The sequence below is a fragment of the Dermochelys coriacea genome, chromosome 5 (assembly GCF_009764565.3).
Source record: "Dermochelys coriacea isolate rDerCor1 chromosome 5, rDerCor1.pri.v4, whole genome shotgun sequence".
NCBI classification, from domain to species: domain Eukaryota; kingdom Metazoa; phylum Chordata; order Testudines; family Dermochelyidae; genus Dermochelys; species Dermochelys coriacea.
Genome location: NC_050072.1, coordinates 93,693,112 through 93,707,051, shown reverse-complemented (window position 1 = coordinate 93,707,051; position 13,940 = coordinate 93,693,112). Strand labels below are relative to the sequence as shown.

The 13,940-nt window shown below is 38.8% G+C and overlaps 1 long non-coding RNA gene across 1 annotated transcript in view; it reads right to left on the bottom strand.

The window, feature by feature from the left end:
* LOC122460164 overlaps positions 1–2,409 on the bottom strand; it is a 131,713-nt gene extending 129,304 nt beyond the window's left edge. Inside the window, exon 1 of the long non-coding RNA XR_006281277.1 lies at positions 2,219–2,409. This is a non-coding gene — a long non-coding RNA (uncharacterized LOC122460164). The remainder of the gene's footprint in view (positions 1–2,218) is intronic.
* Positions 2,410–13,940: the final 11,531 nt, after the last annotated feature.

Sequence of the window (13,940 nt, the reverse complement as noted above, 5' to 3'; positions counted from 1 at the left end):
GGGGCAATGATTAGGAGATACTATGGTCCTGATCCCAGGAGCTTATCCAGGGACAGACAGACCTCTGTAACCTCCAGCATCCTCTAATCCTTGCCCCCATAGTCCCCACATGAGGAAGCTCTGTTGCAGTGACCCAGAGATCTGCCTGCCTGGCTTGGCTTGCAGGTTCAGGTCCTGGAACTGTCCTACTTAGGATGTTTTTAGGCACACTAGGAGATAAAAATCTCTGCATTTGTACCAATTTTGCCAATAATTCACATTTTAAATACAGCACAATAAATTACAGCATTTAATGTATTATAAACAAGTTGTTCACAGTCATAATTTAATATGTTACAGCCTAATTAACCTTTTAAGTCAAACGGATTGTTTTTTTTTAAATGTTTGCTTTCCTTGTTTGTTATAAATATTCATTTAAATACATAAAATATACTAAGCAGCATTTCATCTGAATCTTCTCACACAATGTTATTGAGGCATGAGAACTATATAAGCAGTGAAGCAGAAGACCATGCTATTACATGGATAAATGCTCTAGAGTTACTGAAGCAACACAAAAACAATCACAGGAACATGGCTTTCTGAAGCTTCCTAAGCAACTCATTTTGGTGAAAAAATATAAATAGGAAGAAGCCATTTGCCAGAAAAGAGCTCTTAATATATACCAGACTATGCAGTGCATACTAATACCCTGAAATATTAAAAGCAATGGTTAATTGCTTTGGATAAAATGCAGGTGTTGGAAATTCCAGTTTATTGGCTATTAAAACCAATTCTGCTATTCTAATGTCTGAGACAATCACAAGCAACCCAAGAATTAAAGATAGTTAACTATTGTGTAGGTACACATGAATGCTTGTAGAAAACAATTATTTTTATATGGTCAAACAAAAGGGAAATAATAGTTCCTGTCTCATTCTACCAACAAAACAACTGTTACCTTAAGTTGAGTTAAATATCCAATAGCCTACAAAGCAATCTGGGAAATGAATAATTACTGGACATTATATAACCAAGTATTTTCTGTTCAGGTTTGCTAGCCAATAAACTGGAGTTTCCAGCACCTGCATTTTATCCAAAGCAATTAATAGTTGCTTTTTTAATTTCAGGGTATTAGTATCACCGCATAGCCTGGTACAGTATGTCACTGGTATATATATTTCACATGGACTATCAATCTGCCAGACAGTTACAGGACGTTGGTCTGCCTAAACTGGAGTTTTTGACTGTCTCAAGTTACAACACAATTGATTGCGAATTAACTCAAACTCAAATTAACCCAGGGCGCCCAGTCAGGCTAGACAGAACAGTAATTCAATGTTGTGGAAAACTTTGAGATGTTTCAGTTTTGTTCCAAATTGGAACTAAACCAAATTTTAAAATCTCAAAATCCTCTGCAACATATAACTATTCTTCACTGCCCAGCTCACCTGAATATACTGAATAGTTAACCCAGGTGATCAGCACCCAGATCTGAGCAGCTGTGTTGCAAAGCCACACTTGAGTTACTGGAGCCCAGGTTTTTAGGCATTACTTCACTCAGCATTGCAAGGCGTAAAGTCCCATTTTCCAAAGTAACTTAGGCACGTAGGTTCAGATCCTCAAATAGGCTTAGTGTCTATTTGATGTGACTCAGAGTCACAGCACCTAATTTTTAGGTGCCTAGAAAATCACAGGAAGCAACCCTGCGATTCACAAATTCTAAATTAGGCACCTGGAGAGATAGGCACCTTACACTGCAATCCACAAAGCCAACACACTAGATGGGGAGCTAACAACCAGAAGGTGTGTTGTAAACCCTGTCCCTCTCATGGAAACAGGCACATAAGTCCAGGCTGCAGGAAGGGCCTTGCTCTGCTTACAATCCACAAACTGGGGGGAAGATAGAAAGGTGGTTAAACACCTAAGTAGCATGTAGGGCCTGAAACTAAAGGGGCAGGGAGGGGGGGACACTGAGGAGAAGGACTTCCGTTATAACCTTTGACTTAGTGGGCGAACCAGAGTTCAAGTTATCCCTCCTCCTGAAGGCGAGAGGGGATTTGAACAGGAAATAGACACCTCTCAGGTGAACCATCCAACCATAAGTTACTTTAGAAAATGAGACTTTGTCATCCAAGTCACCTAGACCGTGCAATGCTGAGCACAGCAATACCCACAAAACTTTAAAAGCTGGGCATTCCCGGGCCCGGGCCAAGGCCCACACTGGTGCTACACTCACCTGTCCATGTTACTAGGGCTCCTGGGGTCATATCCCATGAGTCATAGCACTACACTAAAGCTGAGCTGCTGTATGATTCTTTCCCAATCAATTGTGGTAAAACTTGTCCCTCCTGTGCACAATGGGGGAATTGTGGGAAGGCACTGGAGGACTATCAGCACTTAGGTGGCTTAACCTACATCCACAATGCAGCGGGGGGGTTACCAGCCCGCATGAAAGTCTTACTCAGGCTTTAACCTATAGGGGCAATACCTGAGTAAGAGCCAAGTTAACAAGCCCCGTGCTATATCTATCTTAGACATTTTTTACCTAGAGATAATGGATTGGGAGTTAACTAGAGACACTTAACCTGTTTGTAAAAGCTCTTGTGGAACACATTTGTTCCCAGCTACAAGTGGTTTTTGTTTTTTTCCATTATGCTAGGCTGATCACTGGGATAAAGAACAAACATTTGCAGCATTGATGAAATGGGCAAAAGTACCAACAAATATCTGGGGAGTGATCAGACTGGCATTTACAATTATGTTAATTAGCTTAAATTAACTCTCAGTCAAAGAACATGAGTCATAACACAACCAAAAACTAATTTAGACAAGACCCAGTGTTGTCTAAGAACAATTTTTTCTTCCAGACTTTTTGTATTCACTCAGCCTTAATAAATTCAGCTTATCAGTATCTGCATGTAAAAGGACCCTTTAACAGAGTAATCTCTCTGACCCATAAGACACTCCAAAATACAAAAATGTGGTGTCCAAACCCAATACTATACAATATATTTGGATAGTGTAATTCAGACAAAGAAGAGTTAGAGTCCATTTTTCTAACCTTTCCTCCAAATACCACATTGAACTTTCTTCTCGTTAGGGGCAACTGACCTGTAGTAATTCATTTTCATAATCATAAAAACCCCAACCCAGACATTTTTGCATTTTAGGACAACATCTAAGCATCTGCAACCACAAAAATATCTACTACTTCCCACACTAACTTAAAAGGAGCCAAACAAAAAGAAATCTGCTCCAGGGTTGGGATGTTGTATGTCAGGTTTTGCCTAGAGCAAATTTTCACAGCTGAGTGATAAACCCTTCAAAAAAAGGGGTTTACAGTGCAAATGCTGATATAATTTTAACTAGCGCAGCATGAACGTGCCGCTATAATAACCTACTTTTTTTGATTGCATATATTTTTAATGATTATTTTTTCTGCATGCCAATCTAACCTGAGGTACTAAAATAGTTAGAAAAAATTTGTTATCTAGGACGTTGCTGTCCTCTAGTGGCTACAAAGAACTAGTAATTATATACTGTATTTGCTCTTAAAGGTTTTTCACTCAGATTGCAATGACCAATTGTGTACTGCAAAAATTCCTAAGCCTAATATCTGAATGAAGTTTCTTAAATGAGGGGTTTGAATAAACAAAGGATGAATGCTTCAGTATGCAAACTTAACAGAAATTATCACTACTTTATGTTGTATGATTATATATTGACTCTATTCCAGCAAACCTGTAATATAGTCTATAGATTTAAAAAAACAACAACAAAAATACCAGCAGCTCCTCAGAGATATTTAACTATCATTCTCTCTGCAGAGTTATTTCCAGTACAAAGGCTGCAAGGTTAGATTTGATTTGCAGCCTGAATTGCAGTGATAGAAAATCATTTGGAATTGATTGCTACAAAAGGCTGAACAACTCCATATGGTCTGAGGTTTGATTTTATTGTAAACATAAAAAAAAATTCACAACTGCTGTAGTACTGGTTAGATATGTACAGATTTGTGAAACTCAAGTGAGAAAAAAATCAAATCTCATGAAAATGTGTAATTTCTAGAATTTTACAAAGGGCAAAAAATGACAGGATAAATTGGTAACTACTGTATTTGTATTCATGGAAATTATAGTACAATTAATGGCCATAATTTACCAAGAAGAGGAAATAATGATTAAACTCTGATCATGCAAATTCAGTTATGTGTGTGTGTTTGCAGCATGGGAGGCATTGGTAAGGCCCTCAGTATCAGATATGTTAATAAAAGGTTTATATATATTTGTTAAATGCAAGACTATTGCCTTAAACCTGAAGATTCTCCATGTGCAGCATTCCCACTGGTTTCAATGGGAGTCCAATTGGGCCTGATATTTTGAATTATAAAAGATAAATAAGTACTGAACATGTAGTGACATTTGATACCTAATGATGTATCTGATACTGAGACTAGAAGATTTTTTTAAAAAATATGCAGAATTTTTAATGAAAAACCATGATCCAGCCACAGGGTTTCTTTAAAATATATATATATATATAAATATATATATATATATATCTCCACACACACACACACACACACACACACACACACACACACACACACACACACACATATTTAAAAAAAATTCCCAGAGTCTATATTTTGCAATAGAAAAGCTGTTTGAGTGATCTTACCTCTGCATTTCCATACTTCTGTTTTTGAGGGAAAAGGGCAGGTGGGGGGTTTTTAGGTTTCATTTATTTACTTAAATTTAACCTTTTACTTAGGATCTGGCAATAGTGGGGAAAGGTTTACAAATTTACTACATTAATGGACTTACTTTGATTAAAAACCCTAATGCAGACACATTGCTGCGTCAAATCTCATTGTAATTTACGCTAGTTAATTACCATAGGAAACAACACCAGTGTGAGCCCTGCTTTACACCAGAATGGGGCATCTATATTAGGAATTTGCAATACCATTACTACAGAGTACAAGCATTGCTAATGTAGACAGATACTAGCTTTCTCATTTTCTTAAGGTGTTTAACAAATGTTTTTTTAAGGGTTAGAAGGTTTTCCCCTTTAAATTACTGCTAATTCTTCAATCTTTATTTCACTGAACCGGCGATGTCTCCAGATAATTATTATTTAAGCAAAGTACCAAGTTTCCATAGTGTTCTCTGATGGGATAAGCTTCTAAGGTACAACCACTCTCTCTTTGAAAAAAACAAACAACTTACACTTTTTATACTTGAGCTCAGTGCCGAGACTTGTCCAAAGGAAAAACGATCTTCTTCCCATAAGCAACCATTCATATTTTGTGTCTCCAGCAATAGATAGACCCAGGTGCAACCTGGGCAGTATGGTACAGCCAAGGGTGCAGCTAAAATCAAAGAGCCGGGGACGTGCAAGGACACTTTGTGTCAACGCTTTTACAAGTGAAGGTAAAGAGCTTCTTTCTTCCTCAGCCTTTAGTGACTTTTCATGTCTGTGCGGCATTTGGCATAATGGGGCCTTGATCAGGGTCACTAGGCTCTACCGGAATCACTCAAATACTATCAACATGCTTCAGCCCTGAGGCACACACACACGCATCCCTATCACTTCCTGTATTTCTCTTTTCTGCTCACTCCTATCTAAAGGGAAAGAGTAGTAATAATGGCTACCACCTCCCACTATTTTCAATTACACTGAAGCCAAACTGCCAACTCAGGCAGGCAAAATGGCCACCTCCTAGATGCTATGTTTAATGGGCTGGACAAAAAATCATGAGGAGACAGAAGTATGTGGGAAGTGGTTTCCCCTTGAAGAAGAGAAGGAGATATGGCTGAGGGAGGTGCAGTGCGGACACCGAAGAGGAATGAGAGAAAATTGAGAGGTGCAAGGGAATAGGTGACAGCAAAGGGAACATTACTGTGAAGGGGAAAACAGGAACAATGTGAAGGCAGGTGGGCTGGGGAAAGTAGACTATGGGAAAACGTGAGTGAAGGAGGAGAGAGGTTGGACTAGGAGAGAGATGGGCAATAGAGGAGACAGGCTAACAACGATTACTGCAGGCGGTGTCAGAAATAAATCAATGGGAACACAGCATGTCCAGCTGATGAAAGAGTGATTTAAGGAAGCATGCTCTTATCTAAAACTACTATTAATTAGATTTAAGCACACACGAACATAAAGAATAGGTTTAGAACATCCCAAATAATTACCTAAAATCTGAGATAGTATTGAGTAATTAGCAGAAGATCAGTGATGGCCGGTTGCTTCGCTGCTGGGGAACAGGAAAAAATCTCTCAGGATAGCTTCAGAGAACCACTCAAAAGTACACTCTATTAGCTAGTCTTTTTATAACTCATTTTTACAAAACACATAGCTCATGGTGACCCCTACTAGGTCATCACTTCCAACTTCAATCAACTACTTATCAACAAAACAATCCTAACAATCTTGGCCATAATAGGCTTCTATCTCAAAGGTGCCCAAACTCAAGGTCTCCGTCCACTTATTTTCTCTCAATCTCATAATTTGTTGAAACTTTTCTCCCCTCCTATCATTCTGATTAGCAGAAACTGCAAGCCTGCAGCTAGTATTTGACTTTGCTTCCAAAAGCCCTGCTTGTCCAAATTAACCCTTAACTACGTGGTGTTCTATTTTATTAATTCATGGTGGCTGACTGCACACAATATGGCTGCAATTAGCTTGATCAAATTCTGGGGTAGCATACCCCTCAATTCCATGGTAACAGGGGAAGGGGAGGTTAAGATTAGGTAAGAGAAGTTCCCCGTTTAAGCAGCCAGCAGTGAGGCTGCATTTTTGCATGTGAATTTTAGACTGAATTTTGATCCGGAAATTCTCACTGTTTGGAGACAGGCAACTTCCCCTTACAGGCTCAAAAAAAAAAAAGCAAATAAACAGTAGGCAAATTTAAAATAATATATATGTATTAATTTTTAAGACAAGCCTGGCATTTTGGAGGGCCTCACTTTTGGGGTTTTATTGGTCTTTTTAATACTGAGAAAGAGCAGTTTCTTATTTAATAAAATGGTTATACCTTAGCAAAATAATTACTGAAGTTGTCCTTTAAGAGAAGGCCCCAGGATAGCAAAGTGCTTAAACCCATGTATAACTGTGCATATGAATAGTTCCACTGAATTCAGTGGAAATACATTCTTAGAATTACATACATGCTTAACAGCTTTGCTGGATTGGGATCTTAGAGCATCCCCACCTTAAGATCTATGGTTTGGAAAAATAAAAGAATTGAACCACATTACTTTTAGCAAAATACTGTCCAAAGCTAATCTCCAAAAATATTTTACACTCAACATCATCTATTCGTTCCATACACTGAAAATGTAATGCTCCACACAGAACTATTTCAAAGCTTTATTTGCCATCATGCTCTCTGGGGAGCCTGTATAGACATGCCGCAGAAACCCCAACAGTCCACCCCAATAGTCACCAGTAAATACACTAAAAAAAGACTTGTATCATTTTTAAGAGGCAGAAAAAATGTCACACTCACAGTTACACACACACACACACACACACACAAAAAATGATCCACATACATTTCCCTTTCAAGGAGGACAGATTTCATGCCCATCAAAGCACTTCACTGTTCAAATTATTCATGTTCCTCTTTAAGGAGCACATTCATTCTGAAAGAACTGTAGTGCTCAAATGATCCTTGAAATCTTTAGGAAGACACTATTTATTCCTTAGGACCACCTTGCAGCTTAAATCAGCCATGCCAACCTCTGAAGAGGATCATCTCGAGGCATTTCTGTACTCAAATGGTGATTCACATTCCCAAGTAATTATGGAATAGAATGTGAATTTTTTTATAGTGGCTTTTATATTCAAGGTAGCCCAAAGAATTTTACAGTAAAATACTACTAATGCTCTGTGGGCAAATGTGGTAGCCATTATGTGTTCAGCAAGATCTTTCCTACAGCTTTGGACTCAGAACTGGTTATTACTGAGAGAAAAAGTTGACAAGAATACGCCTACTGTTTTTGAAAACTGCTGTGGAAAAGTTACTATCTCCCTGCATTTTTTTTTTAAGAAATCAACTAGTGTTTATTATTTACCCCCGATCTAGTCCTTTGGTTTCAGGGTGTCTCTGAATGGTTTCCTGGTGCTGGGAGGAACACACTCCTCTCCATTAAACTGACATCTCTTAAACAAGTACTCAAGAGACTTGACAATGGTTCTTAACAGAGAGGAGCAACAGCCTACTGAGTATATTTGCGGCCGCCTCTCAGAACTAGAGGTTGCTTAACAAGAGCAGTCTTGCACAGATTTCTCCGTACTCTTTTTGGTTCCACAATGGATTAGGGTGAAAAGGGTTACACCTCTGTCTTAGCCTTCAGTTAATTTAAATTTAGGCTCTCTCCAGGATAGGACTCTGATTAGGGATGACTTTACCATTAATGCTCTTATTAAGGTCAGAACACAGGCTTTGATTTTTGGCTAAAATTGAAAATAAGCACGAGCAGTAACATTTCTGAAAAAAACAAAACAAGGAGTCCTTGTGGCACCTTAGACTAAAAATGTATTTGGGCATAAGCTTTCATGGGCTAAAACCCACTTCATCAGATGCATGGAGTGGAAAATATAGTAGCAGGTATATTTATACATAGTACATGAAAAGATGGGAGTTACCTTACCAGGTGGGGGGTCAGTCTAATGAGACAATTTACTTATCAGTAGAATACTAAGGGAGGAAAAATACCAAGGGAAAGCACCTACTACTTCAACTACAAATGTTTCAAGTTCTCCATTATATGATTTATTTATTATGCATCCCCTATGCAAGCAGTTGTAAACATGGCACCCTCTGCTCTGAGAGATTTGGCTTTGAGAAGGCACCATACAGTACAAAGTGATTTGTAACCATCCTTTCCATGGCAGGCCTGATCTGCTGTAGGCAGCCTTGGCATCACGAGTCCAGAGATTCTTCATGAAAGTATGTCTCCCACCCAGCTATGAGACTGGATAATGTGGATGTTTGTTAATTTATAAACATTAATAAAACATTTCCTGTAAAAATGAGAGGCATTTGTATGTCATGTTAATGCACCATCACAGAATGTGAAAGCCACGCAGGTATGTTTTAAAACATGGGATCGCTATTACCCTTGCTTAGACCAAAAGCCTAATTCTGAGAAGAGGGAAGTCTCTGAGATTCATAAAAAATTGATTTGTGGAGATGGATGATAGTGCCTTGCAAGAACATCTTGATCACAAAAATAATGATAAAATTGTGAGCTACAGCTCTATAATATGGACAGAGTCTGTTTGGTAAAGAACATACATGTATGTGAGTGGTATCAGAAATCTAGATAGTGGTGGGTAGAAGGCTAAGTACACATTTTTATATTGTACTGCATATTGTAATTCTATTTTTAAGAAAGAAAAATTAACAAATACATTTTTTGAAATCCGACATTGATGGGGACCATGTTCAAAATCTGGCATTTTAATTTGTTTCATTTATCAATATATTGTACTTTGTTTTAGATTGGGCTGGACAGTATATTGAAACTGAGTGAACTTCTTTAATTAAAATAAAAGTCAAACCCAATCCCAGCCTCTACCAGCTACTCAATTTAAAGAGTTTTAGATTAGATGGCCTCTTCCTACCAGTTCCTCCAAAACAGGTCTTAACTTTCTATCTGGCAATTCCAATAAGGATCCCTAAGGAGATGCACCTGTGTGACAGAATCAAATTGTCCCACAAAGGCTACACAAGGAAATAGAATCTACTTACCAAAAAGTAGTGGATGTTGGTCTGTTGGGAAGTCAACTGGGAGCGGGACTGCTAACAGCAGAGGGGATGTCATAGGCATTGTTACAACCATACAATTTAGCAGCTTTGATTTTTCTTTTAACTGAAATATTCCTGCTGCTCTTCCTTACCAGAATATGTTATGCAGAGGAGGAGCTCAGGGAGCAGCAAACAGTCCACCTTGCTCCCCTTCACCAAAATAATATTTTTGTTTTTTATGATTATTTTTAAGAGAGAGACCCTCATTGACAAGGAAGCGATTATCTTTTTAGGGAAAAAAATAGCAAAGCTGGTGGGAACTGCACCAGAGGCAGCCAACTGTAAAAGGAAAGAGACCTATTTTTAAAGGACAAGTTAACATTTCCTGCTGCACGCGCCCAGTTGGGTCTGCCATTGTTTCTAAAGGGCAATAGGCAGATATATAGTAAAAGTAAAACTTTCCACCTATAGAAGGATCTCCAAACACTTTCCTAAAGGCAATAGCTATTGCTACCTCTATTTTACAGAATGGAAATGTGAGACTCAAAGGTTTATTGATTTGCCCAAGTTCATCCAGTGACAGTGTCAGGAATAGATCTGCTTGCTTCTTTTTTCTTTACAATAGTGACTTCTGCCTTTGCTTAAAATGAAAGCCAGCTAAAAGGGACCCTTCAGGAGACCTGCAGGATTATCATAAGGGGCCATTAGACCAATATAAAATACACAAAAATGCTACACTGAGAGCCTTTCAGGTGAATGGAGCTGGGATCTGTATTTATGCAGATGTTCAAAGGGTCTATAGACTGTAGCACTATTTCATTTTGGGGTTTTTGTTGTTTGTTTTTAAGCCTTGCATCTCATGTTTTCAGCACAATTTAGCACTTTGTGGGATAAGGATAATTACATCCTGTACTCCCTCAGGGGTTTTTTTTCATATAACTAATAGATTATGAACTAGCACACCCCATAAAATCAACAACATGATATTGTCCCTTATTTAGGACAACAACGCTTGCTCCTATTGCCTGATGAATGTATTGATTATTAAATATTAACTGTAGTTAAAAAGTATAATCCCCAAAATGGTGTTTAAGACCATTTAAATTATCCTAAGAGGAACAGAAACTAAACATTTTTGTTGCAAAGGGGGACAAAACAATTTTTCATTCTATAGTTCTTACAGTTTTAAAGCCACAGGCAGAATGGATTGTAGGAACGGGGGAGAAAGCAGTCTAAAAGTAAAGACGGATGTTAAAGGAAATATTAAATCTCCTGTTTTAACTTTTCACCTTGGGTTCTGGAAGTAGGGAGAAAAAGATTAATTTATTCCTTGATTAAAATAGTTATTCCTCTGCCCCTTCTACCTGTCACCCAATTGCCTCCTCTAGTTATAACCCTAAGCATATTGTTCCCATTGTTTACATGGGAATAGAATGTGGCTGAATGTTAGTGTAAGTGAGAGAACCAATTTAAGCATCTCTTGCTTAAATTCCCAGTCTTTGCATTGTACATTGTATCCTGGGGCAGAATTTGGCTCTAAGCCTAGGAAAAAAAAAGTCTACTGTATTGCCAGTCAAATGTTACACCACTCTCTAGCTTATCCCAACTGACTCAGGGAATAGCAGAGCAAAGCTGAAGACCGTTTGTAACACTTGTCTACAAGGGATAGGCGTAGGTAGTGCTCAGCATAGCTGTTCTCAGGCATATAAACACAATTCAGAGCAAGCTGATCATAGTTCACCAAGTGAAAGTGGGTGCAAATTTAAAAACCTAAAAGATTTGTAGTAGGCTGCCATAAATTTTGCTTTAAGTAGAATACGTCCCGAAAGTTCAACACTTAGCTCCGAGTGAACAATCAGTCTGTGTTAATATTCCAGGTTGTTATACAATGAACAACATTAAAAAGTTGCCAATTTCACCTTAAAGTTTTTCCAATAGTACCTGGTCACACACAATCATTGTCCTCCTCTTACGCTATTTCCTGCCACCTCCCTGTGGCATTGCCTAATCTTATAGTTCTCTTAATTTAGACCCCAATCTTGGAAACATTTAAGCATGTGAGTAACTTTACTTTAGGTATGTGTGCACTGCATTGAACTCAGCAGGACTAAACACAGGTGTAATGCTTCTGACACATATCTGCAGGATAGAATCATAGACTTTAAGGTCAGAAGGGACCATTATGATCGCCTAGTCTGACCTCCTGCAGAATGCAGGCCACAGAATCTCACCCACCCATTCCTGTAACAAACCCCTAACTGGTGTCTGAGCTATTGAAGTCCTCAAATCATGGTTTAAAGATTTCAAGGTGCGGAGAATCCTCCAGCAAGTGACCTGTGCCCCATGCTGCAGAGGAAGGCGAAAAACCCCCAGGACCTCTGCCAATCTGCCTTGGAGGAAAATTCCTTCCCCAAATATGGCGATCAGCTAAACCCTGAGCATGTGGGCAAGACTCACCAGCCAGATACCCAGGAAAGAATTCTCTGTAGTAACTCAGATCCCACCCCATCTAACATCCCATCACAGGCTATTGGGCATATCTACTGCTAATCAAAGATCGAAGATCAATTGATTGCCAAAATTAGGCTATCCCATCATACCATCTCCTCCATAAACTTATCAAGCTTAGTCTTCAAGCCAAATATGTCTTTTGCCCCCACTGCTCCCCTTGGAAGGCTGTTCCAGAACTTCACTCCTCTGATGGTTAGAAATCTTCATCTAATTTCAAGTCTGAACTTCCAGATGGCCAGTTTATATCCATTTGTTCTTGTGTCCACATTGATACTGAGCTTAAATAATTCCTCTCCCTCCCTGGTATTTATCCCTCTGATATATTTATAGAGAGTAATCATATCTCCCCTCAGCCTTCTTTTGGTTAGGCTAAACAAGCCAAGCTCCTTGAGTCTCCTTTCATAAGACAGGTATTCCATTCCTTGGATCATCCTAGTAGCCCTTCTCTGTACCTGTTCCAGTTTGAATTCATCCTTCTTAAGCATGGGAGACCAGAACTGCACACAATATTCCAGATGAGGTTTCACCAGTGCCTTGTATAACGGTACTAACACCTCATCGTTATTGGAAGTACCTTGTCTGATGCATCCCAAGGCTGCATTAGCTTTTTTCACGGCCATATCACATTGGTGACTCATAGTCATCCTGTGGTCAACCAATACTCCAAGGTCCTTCTCCTCCTCCGTTACTTCTAATTGATGCGTCCCCAGCTTAAAACTAAAATTCTTGTTATTAATCCCTAAATGCACAACCTTGCACTTCTCACTATTAAATTTCATCCTATTACTATTACTCCAGTTTACAAGGTCATCCAGATCCTCCTGTATGATATCCCGGTCCTTCTCTGTATTGGCAATACCTCCCAGCTTTGTGTAATCCGCAAACTTTATTAGCACATTCCTACTTTTTGTGCCAAGGTCAGTAATAAAAAAATTAAATAAGATTGGTCCCAAAACCGATTCCCGAGGAATTCCACTAGTAACCTCCTTTCAGCCTGACAGTTCACCTTCCAGTGTGACCCGTTGTCTCCCCTTTAATCAGCTCCTTATCCACCTTTCAATTTTCATATTGATCCCCATCTTTTCCAATTTAGCTAATAATTACCGTATCAAATGCCTTACTGAAGTCTAGGTAAATTAGATCCACTGCGTTTCCTTTGTCTAAAAAAATCTGTTACCTTCTCAAAGGAGATCAGGTTGGTTTGGCACAACCTACCTTTTGTAAAACCATTTTGTATTTTGTCCCAATTACCATTGACCTCAATGTCCTTAACTACTTTCTCCTTCAAAATTTTTTCCAAGACCTTGCATACTACAGATGTCAAACTAACAGGCCTGTAATTACCCAGATCACATTTTTTCCCTTTCTTAAATACAAGAACTATGTTAGCAACTCTCCAGTCATACGGTACAACCCCTAAGATTACAGATTCATTCAAAATTCTTGCTAATGGACTTGCAATTTCATGTGCCAGTTTCTTTAATATTCCTGGATGAAGAATATCTGGGCCCCCCAATTCAGTCCCATTAAGCTGTTCGAGTTTGGCTTCTATCTCAGATGTGGTAATATCTACCTCCCTATCGTCATTCCCATTTGTCATCCTACCATCAAGGCTTTAGAGCGTCAACTAGCCTAGGTAGTACTCTGTCTTTGTTCTGAAAAGTGTACCTATATGGAGCTATAAATA